Here is a 15,954-nt window from a genome sequence, read left to right as displayed (position 1 = left end):
GCAGTTGTCTTTCTGTTTTGTTGACATACGTTGCATGCCACTTTTCGCGCGTAGGCCGGTTTAGATTAGCACAATTGACGGTACAGAGAGGTTTTATTTATTACAAATGTGATTATCTTAACCCCACTGATTCATCATTGAAATCAATAAAATGATAGTACAGCAAGCTATCGTTTCGTCTTTCGATCTTGACTGTGCCATTGGTGCAGTTTCTGTGAAAATTGATAAGGCTGTATTGTAATTAGTTATGAAACTCTTATATCGTATGGTTAACGTTTTTCAGTTTCAGACCTTTCCACTTAGTAATTCCTGATTACTAAAATCTGCCGCGATTTACTGAACTCCAACTACAAATATTGGTGATTTAAGTATTCTTGAAACGAAAAATTCACTAAGTTTTTTTGAAAAGCATTTTTCTCCGCGTTTCATGCGATTTGATCACTTTTGGCGGAAAAAAATATTTTAAATTTTCGAAATTTTTCAAAGTCTCGAAAAAAAATGTAAGTGAAAAATTTTCAAAGTTTTTCTAAAAACTACTTTTCTCCGTGTTTTAAGCTATTTCGATCATTTTGAGCCAATAAAAAATTTCTAGAATTTTGCTAATTAGCTAATTGATAATTATCCAATTAACTGATTATCTGACGTAAAAATTGTTAGAACAAAAGTTTTTCTTCATGGTGATATGAACACACTCGATTGATCCGCAACCTTTTACGATGTTCACAACTAAAGATATTCGACAAACAAGAAAGGTGGTAAAAAGTGGTAAAGTGGCAAAAAGTGGCCTTAAGACACGTGGAAAAGTTTGGAAAAGTTGGTCAGCCATAAAGGACATCAAAAAGGACTCAAAAACGTCAAAAATCCTTTGTAAGCTTTGTGTGTCGGCAGATCGATTTTTTCAGACGGATCTGTCTGTACTACAATGTAGTGTGTCGTACTAAATTCCTGGGTTAGATATTCAATATTAAACTACTACTTTAAGTTTATTTGCACAAAGAAAACCAGGGATTTTTATTTCTGCGAGATTATTAAACTTCAATCGACAAATTGTGCACGTCATACCCTGAGGAACGCTTGAACGACATAGTCCAGTTGAACTTAGCACATATGTGCATGACGACACACTCTATCAGAACACTTTACCGTCCCCTGGGGACAATCCTCCGTATCTGAGAATATTTAGTAGGTAAAACATAGTGGAAAAGTTTGTTTTGTTTCTTCAAATTCTGATAAATGTGTTTTAGATCAATTGACGTTGAGATCAATTTTATTAGAGTTTTAAGTTTTAAGCTTTAAGTTCGCTTGTAAGATTATCATTAAAGCAGTATACTCCCAGGAATATCAAAATAAACTTAGTTCTCACCATCTTCATCCCCATCACCTGCCAGGACCCTTATCTCGCAAACAGTCAAAGTTCTTACACTTCCTCCACTGTAGAACTCCCAAAATAGTCTGGAACCTTCCACACTCTCTTCCAAATCTATCAATGCTCTGTTTCCTTCCACTTCTCGGATAACTCCGATCCTTTTGTCCAGAAAATCTCCTGAAAAACTCACGAGATTATTGGGATCGTGTCGGAGCTAGTGGTATAGTATATGGTATCCTGATAAACGCTTTAATTAGCACGACCGCACGTGTGTGCGTGATCGCATATACCGTCAGAATTGTTTAATATAATCGCAGATAATTTTATTGATATAATTCTGACCTCTATTTCCGATGTGAACTTTGCTTCCAATAATGCTTTTGGGATCAGTTGATATGATTTCAACTCTTTGCACCTTAGTTGCTCTTCCCAGGTCCAGTTTGAAGTAGGGGTTCGTTGATTCTCTGTGATTTGAGATACTTAAAAGTTATGATTTGTTTAATTTAAACACTGAGGAAATAAAGTGACCCAAGTGAAAATATAACTTATGGACGTTATATAACTACGTTATACACCTTGGACGTAATTATTATTCATATTGATATGTAGTACAGTCAAATACGTGAGTATTATCTTGTATTTGTAACATCATCGAAACAACATAAATCTGTAACGTCTTTTTAATGTGCTACCTTATCTGGAGGGGGATTTGTTTAAAACATAATATAAGTGATACGAAAAGTTTGTTTTAGCAGGAGCTTTCAAAATACATGTGTAAATCGTCTCCAGCTAGTAGCTACCTTATTAATATGCTATCAATTCATATAAATAATTACGCTATAACGTTCAAATTATTTGTATAGGTAGGACACGAAGGGTTTTAAACAATTTGATCAGTACATACTTGGTTGAGAAGCAAGTGTCTTGATTCCCATCAGTAGCCTCTGTAACAAGCTCGCCACCAGAACTTGTGACGGTTTTATGCAGAGCAACATTCTTTAAATCGTCAACTGTAACAAGTAACAGTAAAACAAGTTTATTATATGGAATTTTACGAAATAATATCGATAAATCTGTTTATTTTATTGGGCCGAGGTTATATTGTTGTAGCCGAATAAATGAATTAAGTCCTTTAGCCCTAATTTAGATATGATGTGTTTTCTTGTTTTAGATTTCTTTATAGCATTTCACCATTCCACTAAAACTTTAATCAAAATAAAATTATAACATGAATATGTGAAAATTTGAATGGTTAATACGGCGAAAACATTGTTCAAATCTAACATTATTAAATCAAATCGCTTTATCGGGAAAATCTCATAAGAAATAACATAAACATCAGTAAAAGTGACTGTCCCTTGTGATATACTGATTATTGAAGTCCGATAATTTAGCCGGAGTAAGAACCCTAACATTCCATCCCTCCTCTTTGTCCGGTTCTGATATAATCATACTGTGAAGTGTGAACTCTGCTCCTAGGTTTAGTTGAACCATCAGAACTTAGACTGGTAGAAGAGGAGGACAAGTGGACGAGAGAGGACTGTCTGTGTCGGGGGTGGTTCCCGCGAGGGGGTGTGGTAGAGCACGCACAGTTAACCACGTACCGCTTCATTACCTTCTTCTGGGGTTTCAAGCTCAGGAGCCGTCTATCTGCCAAGTCCCGGTCTTCTATCAGCTGTTTTGTAAGTTTCTCCAGCTCTACTCTTTGTCCCTTCATCTTCTCCATCTCATTTCCCAGCCGTGTCATGTCTTTGTGGTACGTTTTGCTCGTACCCACTGCCATGTGACGCCTCGTTTTCAGCTCTGTGTTGATAGATCTTGCTCTCCCAGAAGGAGGTCGTGAGGAGATGGTACCACCATCCCGGCTTCTATGATATTGTTCTGTTCGCTCAATTAAACGGAGCAAATATGTTGAATCTTTTGAACGCGAGCGTCACGTTTGGTAATATTACGCATGCATAATCATGATGATGACTTAAAGGTATAATTGAATTTAAATTAATTCATTGTTGGGCAAGTTGGCGTAATGAAGGGCCCCGGGCAACGTTACGCCACTGAGAGGAGCTGATTGTTGTAATTTTATCTCATCACTAAGATCTCGAAAGGAATCTTTTTATTGGTTAAAACAAAGAAATATTTTTCAATTGTATCGGAAATTTTATTTTGAAAAACTAAATCAATTTATTGTAATTGTAATATTTTCTTATCATCGATTAAAAAGTGTTTATTCTGTTTGTAAATTATCAGATGAATAATAATTGAAATTTCGTATAGTATTTACTGGCGGTTTACTACCATTAGTTAACATAAGGAAAATTAGGAAATATGTTCATATTTTTCTAGGTTAGAAATTTAAAACATGCGTCAGTATATTACAAAATAAAAATCAGTCTGAAATTATTGTTTTATCGCAATAAAAATGATTAAGTTGCGATAAAATTCTGCTAATAAATTGTGTCTCTTTACCCATGTGTATTGTGTACTGTGTAATCTACAATGTTATGTCCAGTTATACTAAATACTCATACATCGACTTAAACCTCAAATAAGGTCCTATCAAGTTCTACTTCATGTTCATCTCCTGTGATTTCAAATATGATAGGTAGGTGGTCTGAACCTATATTTTCAGCAGTCTGCCACGAGTATGAGTTTTCAAGGGTTTTGGAGACCATAGTTATGTCAGGGGAACTTTTACCCTCGGTGGTACCGCTTCTCCTTCTCCTCTCCCTGTAGAAAGATAAAAATAAAAATAAAACTGCAATTAAAAATTGCAACAACTGGCTGCAATTTGGTTTTGCAAAACTTACATCTATTCAAAAAAGTAAAATTTAACCTTTTCATGTTTATAATTCACACGGATCGAACAGCATGCATTTATAAATTATGAACGGTTACAATCATGCACGATTTAGTTTATCATTCACCAGAAATGTAATTTTTTGTCAATTTGTCCTAATATATAATGAAACCCAATGGCCATTTCATCTTAGCGCTCACTTACCCATGTACAAACGTGGGTGATCCGTTATTGCAGCAAACCATATCTTTATCGTTCATAAATTGAATAATTTTGTTGCCCATGATGTTTTCAGGTTGTTCGTCCCATTGCTTATTGTGGGCATTAAAATCACCAGCAATCACGCAGTTGTTGGATGCAGGGATCCAATCGATATTTGCCTCGTCAGACGAATTACTCCCAGGTTTGGGCCCAGGGTAGTAAACATTTGTTATATCAAACCATTTTCCGTTCTTTTGCTGGATGCTGACACTGAGGGTTTCTACATTTCCTCTGTCAAGTTCAAAGCCTTCTTTTCTCTTGAAATTCAGATCTTCTTTTATGTACATAATCAGTCCTCCACCGGCTCCACCCTTACTTATATAGCCGGGCCTTAGGAGCCTATCCTTTCTTTTAACTTTGTATCCGCGTATTTCTGGAGTTTTTATACAATTGTTCGTGAGCTTAGTTTCTTGGATAAGAACTATATTTACATTTTCCTTCTTCATTAGCGCGCTAAGTTCCTCAGTTTTTGTGTTGATGCCCCTTGCGTTCCATTGTAGAAATTTGAGATTGGGCTGCCGGATGGTACCAGATTCTGGACGGGGTAGTTTCTTACAATCGTCTGTGTCACACTCCCAAGCATTATTACAGTACAAGTATTCGTAACGACCCCGCTCCAGTTTTGTGCATTTGAAATGGCATTCATTCTTGCATGTTTTAATTTTACACGTCAATCGATTGACTTTTTGCCCTATAGTTTCCGAACACACGAGGCAGCTGCTTTTTTTAAGGGTCGGTATTGGTTCGCCTTTACAAGGAAAGCATTTCGAACGGACCCTTCCTTTTTTAAAATAATCGATATGAGATATTTTGGCGCACATTTGATGGGCTTTGTTCGGGCATTTAGCAATAGTACAAGAGATTTGAGTACAATTTGGTGTCATAAATTTCTTAGTTGTAGTGAACGCTGAACTTAGTCGTACTGAACGTACGTTCCAATCATTTTGTAGTGAACGTTTGTGAACGTTAGTGAACGTTAATCAATATTTTGATAATTTTTCCGATAGTTTTTAACTTTAGATGGATACAATGAGATAAAACCATGCTGTCGGAATTAGACAGTAAAATACTAAATAAATAATAATGAATAAAAAAGTAGCAAAAAAACTAGTATAGCAAATAGTAATGAAATTATTGCTCCTTAATTCGTGAATGGTTCATAAGACGCAAACTTGCGTTAACATAAGTAAGGTCTCACTGCTTGTCAACTGTGAGGCGGTTTCTTTTTTTGTTTATCACCCAGTCGTACAAGCTCCAATTCGTCTCACAGGGTGAGGCTGATGTCGATTGCGACAGCGCTTTCATTGCAAAACTCTGTAGTTCGGGCACCTCGCAACCGAAGTTAAGCTCCACCAAGAGACTGGATCGTCAGAATCTTGGCTAAAACTTGAGGCAGCGTCAGTAGAGAATAAGCCTCTTTTCTCTCGGTAGAACGTGTACTGCGAAAGTATCTTCTTCTTTGTTGCGCCGTCACACCACGTGTCCATGACATTTAGAAACTCCTTCCAGACATCCTGATTCGTGTGCTGATCATATCTCTGATAAGCCGGGTGAACACAAAACCCTATTGAATGTAGGGGGAATGGAGCTCGAGCCACCTTTTGTTGGCAAGACTAACCATATCACTTTTATGGTTTCTATTGCGGAAAGCAAAATTTGCTAACTTTAATGTGAACAGATAATATTTGTAATAAATTACACCGATGAAACCCAACAGGAATCTTAATACTATTGTCTGAAAATCTAAGCAAGACTATTATCAACATCGACAATTAACGTTCCTTATGTTCCGAACGTTAAAATCTTTTAGCGAACGCGTTCACAAACTATTTTTAGTGAACGTTCCGTACGTTCACTACAACTAAGATAAATTTACCGCAAACGTAACAAGTTGCATTTCTCATATCATTCTTTTCTCCATCTCCATCTCTACTTTCATCGTTAATATCCTCATAGCTCATGGTTTCATCTGGAGTGCTGGTCTCTAACTGTCCACTTTTACTACTCGATGACGAGATCTCCAAGTTCGAATTAGTTCCTTGGTGAGCAACTAATTTATCTTCGCTGCTACTTACGTCCGTTGGTGGGATGTGTAATAAATGTTTAAATCTGCTGGTGAACTCTTCAATGTCGTTGTTAACCTCTTCATTGTCGCTGGTTTCCTCTTCATTGTCGCTGTTTTCCTCTTCATTGTCGCTGTTTACCTTTTCAATGTCGCTGTTCACTTCTTCATGGTCGCTGGTTTCCTCTTCATTGTCGCTGTTTTCCTCTTCATTGTCGCTGTTTACCTTTTCAATGTCGTTGTTCACTTCTTCATTGTCGCTGTTTTCATCTTCATTGTCGCTGTTTTCCTCTTCATTGTCGCTGTTTACCTTTTCAATTTCGTTGTTCACCTCTTCAATGACGCTGTTTTCTTCTTCATTGTCACTGTTTATCTTTTCAATGTCGCTGTTTACCTCTTTAATGATGCTGCTTGAAGATGAACCCTCATTTTTGTTACTCATGCCGTGTTCTACTTTATGGCAGTGGTATCAGATCCTCAGATCAAGGTTGGGTTATACCTAAACCTGGCGGAGATATTGTTACATGAAGCAAAGAAATAAATGATAACAAACCGAACTAACGTAAAGAAAATATACTTAATATGAAGTAGACAGCCATTGAGCCATAGCTTTACATAGTGATTACTGTGTACCAATATTTGATGTAGAATCTCTTGTGGCTTAGAGAGTGTATGTATACATATGTGGATTAATTCCTGTGGATTAATTCCTGAACTGAATAGGGCCGGTAGCTCAGTTGGTAAAGCACCAGGCATGTAACTCGGAGGTTGGCGGATCATACCCGCCCCGGCACTATGCCGGCCCATGATTTTCCGAATCGCTGATCAGTGGAAATCTAGTCAATTCAAATATCTGCTTGCTTGGTACTCAGGGTCGATACAATCACAGCCCAACCAACTTCTTGATCAGACTGATTCACATACATGTGCATACGCCATCTGGGAGCCGTCAGTTGAGCTTGCTCTCTGATAAGTGACTCGTGGGTTGAAAACATCGTGTACAGTACTTCGTGAGTAGTACAGTACTTCACAACGATAAACCGCCTCCCCAACCCAGTTATCAAAAAAATAAAATCAAACGTTCAGTACGATAAAGTCTTTACCGGTACCCTAGGGCAATTTTTTATCGAACAAGTAAAATTCAGGGACAGTAATAAAAGATCAAACAATAAAAGTACACCTGTACTAATGTACATGAGAAATTAGACAACAAAGCACGTAGACAGCTTAATACATCGTACTGGCACATACAGAGCTACATACAAAAATCTAACATGCAAAATTTAAAATGATGGGCAAAAATTAATTTGGGGCAAGCAGAAACGCAAAAAGGAAATTAAGTATAAACAACGCTGACAAATGAAATTTAAACAATTTCTATCCGACAAGAATGAGACTAGTTGCAAGTCAACCTCGAGGTCGATCGACACTAAAAATATCCAGTAAAAGTGTTTACTGACTAACGTTATAAGGGAAAGTAGAAAGTTTTAATTTCTTATCGCTACAATTAGAGTTTAATGACAGGAACGTGCATGCGAAGGTTCTAGAAGGATGAAGTATATTGGATGTAAGGATATGAAGCAACTATGTATAATGGGAACTGAAACATATCAAACTAGCACGTGAAATCCAATGAAATGACAAGTAATGTTCATTCGAAAACGCACATGAGGGAAAGCGGAAACCTTAAAAGCTCTAGAAAAACGATCTCCCACAACACGACATAGCGTCCGCCGTCCACCTGTGCAATGTAACTCGAGACTTGTAAATAACACGACCTACACCGATAAACGTGTTTCAAATTCTATAGGGTCTGAGTGTTGGTGTTACGTGATGTGTTTGATCCAGGAGACTTAATAATGGACCATAAATGGAATTTCAAGGCGTTGTGGAAATTGCGTGCGGTGTTCGCAATTCAATAGATTCTGGCAAATCAATAGTTTCTGGTATTTCATTCCCTAAAAGTAAAATTGTTTTCAGGCATTATCTACAGCAAATTAAGTAATCTGTTCAATTATGTGACGAAAGATGCGTTACTATGGAAAATTATAATGCTACAAACTGAAATTGAAGGATAAATTATGCTGCTTCATAGTCATATTGAGTCATGTGATTAGCCGTTGGATTACTGATCCCGAATACGTCATGATATGACGTATGTGATAGGTCATAATGCGATTCCGGTTGAGAGATGATCACAGGGGAATGAGGATGCAATACAATGGTCTCAGTATCATGCGATCAAGGAAAAATGATCTGATGAAATTACTGTCCCCAAACATTTCTGTGTATGGAATGCTTGACTCGCTTATTAGAAGAAACTCAGCTGACCAACATTTGCATTTTCGTGACTCTCCACCAGTCCACCTAACCGATAATATGTCGGCCTGCAGGCTGCACCTAGCCGATAATATGCCGGCCTGCAGGCTGCACCTAGCCGATAATCCGCCTCCCCAACCAAATATCTTACCTTACAAGACATCTTACTATATATAAAGCGAGACGATATATATATATATATCTGTGCCATTTTACTGACACCACGGCATCAACTTTAACGCGACTTTCCGCAAAAACCGTAAAAGATATACAACTGAAACTTTTTTGACTGGGTCAAATGCTTTTATGCTTTTCAAATCAGCATGAAAAAATAAAAAATTGGCCAAGGAATAAGAGTTTTAGAGCCCAAAATTTGGACCCCCAAGTGGTGTCAAAAACGCGAATTAAATAGGTAATAATTATTTTAGTCTCTTGAGTCTTGACACCATTTTAGGGTTATACGGGTTCCTGCTAGTATTTATAACGTACGAAATGTGGCGGTTTTCCGAAAATTTCGCCATATTTTCGGACCGCCAAAATTTCTGTCGTCGTAATAGAATCCGTCGCATTATCTTTTAGCTTATTTCAATGACTGTGCCTTCAATACTTTATTTTGTTTCTAAAAAGTAATATCAAGTAAAATAAATAAATAAATTCTGGCATCTTGGGACAAATTATTACCACACCAATGACGAATTGAATGTCAAGCAATACAGTTTAAATTTGCATTAAAATACATGTATGTGCTAACATGAAAGTCTTACAGTCTTAATACAGACTAAGTTTGAACATGATTTTACCGAATTTCAGAAATTTCCTTACTGCTTACTGTCACAAAAAATGATGAAAAATACCCTTATTTTCTGTGACGTCCGAAATTTGACGGTTTTTGTTCAATTTCGCCATATTTTCGGACCGCCAAAATTTCGGTCGTCGCAAATTAGGCCGCCATAAATATGTCTTGTAAGGTATGTGGATTAATAGCATAGTTGGTCAGTAGTCAGTACGCACTGTACGAACTTTTAAAAGGTGCCGAACTGTACGAATTTTAAAAAGCTGTCGAGGAATTTTTACCGAATTTTAAACCACTTACCACAGACCGATTTGAAAAACCTTAATTATTTGGCTTCGTCAGAGTTTTGTCGGCACTATTTGGGCACTATACAGACAGACAGACACACACATACATCTATTGAGATTATTAGTATATATTGATTATAATATACTAGATTCGTTCGTTAATAATACTCACCGATTATAGCGAGGAAGAAGTCAATAGCAGCGATTATATTTATATAGAGCACATAGTTTTCCCAGCCCAAAACATTTCCAAGTTCGGTGATGTTCAGTCTAGGGATGTAATGAACAGTGTTACTTGTCACGGAGGGAGGCATTCTTGCCTTGGTAAAGTTCATTATAGGAGCGATGTACAGTGGTATAAAAGTCAGTCACAAACCGATGCCGACTATTTGGAGTATTAAATAAAATAAAATCTCGGTTATGTAATTCTCGTTATATAGCACCACGCAGGAGAAAATATCGCGTCTAGACCATCGTAAGTTTGACGCAGTTAAACTATAATGGCAAGAATATACCCTCTCTTGAGATGTATCGGGAGTGGGAATACTATATGTAATTATAATCTGCTTTACAAAGTTGTCGATCTCTTTTAAATTGCACGTTCATCTATAAAAGTTCAGCACTGAATTTTCTACTTTTCGATGTGCTGTGCACCTATGGAACGGTTGTTTTAGAAACAGATTTTCAATTCAATTAAATCACTTTAAAATCTGGTTTGAAAAATGCAATCGTTTAATGAGTGCTGTAGCAATTAGCATCAATCCTGATCTCTATGATATATTAGTAGTGATATCGCAAAGAAATCCAATTAAAATCAATGATATTGCGTCAAATGAAAATTATTTTTAGTGGTCGCTTTCTTTGAACAAAATTCTTAATGATTTTAAACCATAAAATAAATCTTGACTCATATCTGATTTCGTGATTTAAATGGTACTGGTAGATAAAGAGTATTTTAACCTCGCTAAAAGCACCGGTCGTTTGAAAAGGTACTTATCTATCAAAGGCCTGACAGCTGAGTTAATTTAAGTTCTTTCGATTAAATCCAAGTTCGAAAATTTATGAGACGAATTTTTCCTGAACTAATCCCGAACTGAAAAAAGGTGCCGAACTGTACGAATTTTTTACGACTTTTGTACGAACTGACCAACTATGATTAATAGCTTTGGAGTAATCATAGCACACTTTCACTGACACCTTCAGCAATTGAATGGCGATTAATCACTATATACTCGACTGTCACGTGACTTTTCCAACCCGTTTTCAAGTTAGACCTGAACGACTATTTGAAAGCCAAACTGAAAATAATCGCGGCGAATTTGCGGCGAAAGATAATGTATTTGCAGAGCTAAATTAGATGTCCTAATCACACTGAAGTATAAGCAAAAAAACAAATCGCTCATCGGACTACTGGGATATACCAATCTTTCGGCTTGATATTGAAAATGCAGAGGAGTAATATTATTGTATTGTGCGACTTAAATCAAAAGTATTATACCCAGACTTCTACAGGCTAGAAATCTTGGAACAGTAAATAAAATATTGATTTGAATTACAGAAATAAACTCGCTGTTCCATTTTGACACACTACTACTCTATCGTAGTTCATAATCCAGCATCATGATGAGGAGATACAGTTATTATCTCAATTCTCATAGTCACGTGATCGGTGATAGTAGCTGGCAGAGTCATGGGGTCGGGAGAGGCTTTTTTTTAATTAAAAAAAAGAGAGGCTGGGCCTGGTTGGCCCACGAGAGGATAGCATATGGATGCTTTGCATACCTCTGGGGTATGGCAGTCCTGTGGGAGGATGCCGGTGGAATCAAGATGTGTAATCAAGGATGATGGTAAGTGTTGTGGGGTGTGTCAAAGATGAACGCTTAAGTGGTGGTTAAGTGTGGAAGAGAGAGGCGAACTAAGACGACGTTTGAGTAGTCGCTATGTTACACCGGTCTGGTCCAACTCCTCTGGCACCATTAAGCGTTTAGTGTGGTTAGCAAACTTGACGATGGTGGAGATGTGTTGGTTGTCGAATATGTCATTGACAGAGAGGTAGTAGTCCCGGAAATATTGACCTCTTATTTGGGCAATAGCCGGGCACTATCCAAGAAAGTGTGAGACAATCTCCTCTTATTCGCCACATTTAGGACAAGCACATGAATGTCCCGTGATGAGGTGCACTGCAGTTCTGTAATTTTGTCTGTTGTTACTGATGATGTTGATGTTTTTGTGTCCAAGTGTCAGTTTAGTGTGTCTAGGACCATCAGTAATCCATGATTCTTGATTAAGTTTGGTGACTTTGTCGTCGATCAGGCGTTTGATGTAAGATTGTGGAATTGGGCAATTCAAAGTGGATTCACTGGTTGTGCCAATTTTGGCCAGATCGTCTGCTTTTTCATTACCCCACAATCCGATGTGTGCAGCTATCCATCTGATCTCTAAGGTGTTAGTGGATCCGAGTGTATTGAGGGTGTCGTAACAGTCTCTATTAGTTCTACTCCTCGTTGAGGGTGAGGATATAGCTTGAATAGAGGAGAGACTGTCTGACCATATGATGATGTGTGTGTTGGTATAAGTTGAGAGATATTTACAAGCTTCGATGATGGCAGTGAGTTCTGTTTGATAAACGGTGCAATAATCGGGAAGCTTGAATGATCTTTCGTCTAGTGTAGTGTTGTTGTTGTCAGTGTACACTTCAGTGATTGGGCTGATGACTCCAGTGAAAGGGCTGGTGACTCTAGTGAAAGTGCTGGTGACGATGAGAAAGACCATAAACCAGAGATTCCTTCGGGAGCATGTAAGATTATATCCAAAGTTTGTTCGCCAATACGTGGTGTGTCTGGGTGTCAAAGATCTTCAAGGTGGGTGCTACTTGTGATGAACTCTAGAAGGATGGGATGGTAATACTCGGTCTGGCCGTCTTATCTGGAAGCCCATAAAATTCCAGTCCAGAAACCGAGTAAGGAGGTGCGGCTACTGATGAGAAGCCTCCTTAAAGTTTATTTGGGTTAGAAACGACATCTGGGTCCCTACCCTCGCACAAGATTATTTTCAATTTTCTTGTTGTGTTCCACAACTGTACTTCTGTACACTTCAGTGATTGGGCTGATGACTCCAGTGAAAGGGCTGGTGACTCTAGTGAAAGTGCTGGTGACGATGAGAAAGACCATAAACCAGGGATTCCTTCGGGAGCATGTACGATTATATCCAAAGTTTGTTCGCCAATGAGGTGTGTCTGGGTGTCAAAGATCTTCAAGGTGGGTGCTACTTGTGATGAACTCTAGAAGGATGGGATGGTAATACTCGGTCTGGCCGTCTGGAAGCCCATAGAATTCCAGTTCAGAAACCGAGTAAGGAGGTGCGGCTACTGATAAGAAGCCTCCTTAAAGTTTATTTGGGTTAGAAACGACATCTGGGTCTCTACCCTCGCACAAGATTATTCTCAATTTTCTTGTTGTGTTCCACAACATCAGTGGTGATCATATAACCAGCCCCGCTACCCGAGTCTGTGCGTGACCCGTCTGTGTAGCTTTGTGATGGTTTCACTGGGTATGTTGTCGATGGTGTTTTGGAGTGAGCCTCTATATTCAAGCATCATGGTTGGTATAGATAGGTCTCTCTCTGCTTTGGGTGGTATGTTGAGGTCTACCATGAATTGTTTGTTGATAGTGGTGTGAGTTGTGATGGTACCTTTTCTGGGGGCGATAGTTTCGAGGGTTAGGCTACCATAGGCTTGAAGCCTGGCAGTACCCTTTGCTGCTTCGCCTCTCAGGAAAAGTTTGATTTCTGAAGTGTTAGTGAGGTGGTTCAGTGCGATGAAGGGAGTATTATGCAATAGGCATGGCACCAGACATCATTCTTAATGCCAATGCCTGAACTCTTTTGAACTTCCTCGCGTTGGTGTCTGTTTGGATTGCCCTAATCCATATACTACAGCAGTATGATAGAATAGGTCTGATGACAGCGGTGTACATCCATTTGCATATTTTGGGGCTCCATACCCCATGTGGGGCCGACAGCTCTTTTACATTGCATAAGGGATGCCGTAGCTTTTTTGGTGGTATTGGTGATATGTTCATTAAAATTGAGCTTGCTGTCGAGGGTCACTCCTAGGAATTTGGCAGATTTGGAAAGACCTATAGTGGTGTTACCCACCACCACAGGTCTTAGTGTCCATTTCTTATTCCACTTCCAGGTAAACATGACTATTTGTGTTTCGAGTGCGCTTATGCATAGATCTTTGGTTTGGCACCATTTTTCTATTGTGTTGATGGTTTTGCGTGTTCTGTTCCAGATGATATCTAAATCATTCCCCTCTGCTAGAGAAATCAGATCGTCCGCATGTGACAAGTAACGAGACAAGGATGCTCTAGGATGAAGAGCAACAAATGATCAATTGTTCTAGACGTGAGGCTTTCTGCAGTAACGGCCCTAGCGAACAGGGGATGGTTGTTCGCTTGAGTACTACGACGCGGTTATACTTACACAAGTCTGGCAAAACAATTTGTGAGGCTATTGGCCGGGCGCCGCCGTAGACTCAACACATGGTCCTGCCGTTTTCTGACAAAAGTGCTTAAGTAACACAAGGTTCATTTTGTGCAAATTGACAATTCTGTAATTGCTCTTGGCTATAGCTGCTGCCACATTTAAACTGCACCCACTATGTTTCTAAGGTGCTTTGTCGACTTTTGAGACTTGTGACAAGGTTTCATCATCCTTACTTCTCGGAAAGTGCCTAAAAATCACAAATTATAGTTTGAATTTCTTAGAAAAGTGCTTAACGAATCGGAATTCTACCAGCATTTTGACGCTTGTTTTGACGAAGAGTCGATTGGTGAAAGTACGGGATAATAATATAAAATAAGTTTCTTTCTTTAGAAATTCAGATGAGGCTTTCTTCATAAAGGCCAAGGTTTTGCGAATTATCTATATTATATTTTAAACTTGACGAATTCCCCCCGGCAACACTGAAAATTAACCTAAAAATGACCCTCAGGCTTTAGATTTTCTATAATTAACGTCAAAAGTGAGGTAAAATAAACGTTAGAATAATGGCGTTATTTTAGCTTTTTAGCGAAGGTAAACATCAAGAGATTGCATGTGAGCGAGCAAGAACAGATTAGCAACAGGCGTTGTCATGCTCTATGATACGTCATAACTAGCTCACAATACAATTTACGCTATGACTATCCATAACTTTGGTTGTGATTGATGTTTTTTAATGCAGTAAAAGTATCGATTAGGGAATACTTAAATAAAACCTTTATCGTTATCGGCAAATAAAAATCCATACAATTTATATTACGGAGCTAGATCGTAGATAGATAGATGATAACAAGAAACTATAACATAACTGATTTTAAATTTCCTTGAATAAAACGTTCAGCTAGCGGATGTACAGGTTTGAGGAAGCCTATGAGCTATAGGTAAGCAGATAACTTAGTGTTTACCACATTATAAGGCAAACACTCATAAAAATGGTCAGGAACAAAAATGGTCAGGAACAGGTTGTAATAATACGAAATATTGAAACTGTCCCTTTGATCACGAATCAATTCAAACAAAAAGGTAGATTGAAAACAGCGTGAATATGAGGTATATAAGATGAGCTATAGAAATGAATAAATATATTTCGCTCTATAAGGCAGCTGACCCAGGCCGAGTATATCGAGCACAAAATAAAAGGATAAAACGTTTTTCCTGTAAGCTTGTAGTAAAAATATACTAGCTTGTTGAGTATTACATGCGATGAGCTATTCTTACTTTATATCACAAGATCCAATCATGTCCTAACATTCCCTACTCCTCTACTCAAAGTCAATTTCCCATTCACTGTGGTAATCGATAAGCTAAGAAGGTACACGAAACGTGTGTGAACAATGTTGCGTTCTCCAACTATTGTTGTGCGACGTACCTACAGCTTTAAACGTCACGAGGCACACTGTAACTACTCCTATATCTACAAATCTTCTCTCCAGATACTGTTTATTATTGTAGGTTTACAACCTACCAGGACGCGCGCCGAGTTGGACTCGTCGACGGTCCAATATATGGAACAGATATTTTACG

At 38.2% G+C, this 15,954-nt stretch overlaps 1 long non-coding RNA gene across 1 annotated transcript; it reads right to left on the bottom strand.

Annotated features, from left to right (window-relative positions):
• Positions 1-1,096: 1,096 nt before the first annotated feature.
• On the bottom strand, positions 1,097-1,824 carry LOC134817888 (uncharacterized). Its single transcript, XR_010160579.1, has 3 exons — positions 1,709-1,824; positions 1,364-1,543; positions 1,097-1,169 (listed from the first exon to the last, which is right to left on the bottom strand). It is a non-coding gene; the product is annotated as an uncharacterized LOC134817888 (long non-coding RNA).
• Between the last annotated feature and the right edge of the window lie 14,130 nt (positions 1,825-15,954).

The sequence above is a fragment of the Bolinopsis microptera genome, chromosome 7 (genome assembly GCF_026151205.1).
Source record: "Bolinopsis microptera isolate Bmic1 chromosome 7, MBARI_Bmic_1.0, whole genome shotgun sequence".
NCBI lineage: Eukaryota > Metazoa > Ctenophora > Tentaculata > Lobata > Bolinopsidae > Bolinopsis > Bolinopsis microptera.
This window is presented reverse-complemented; position numbering and strand designations above follow the sequence as displayed.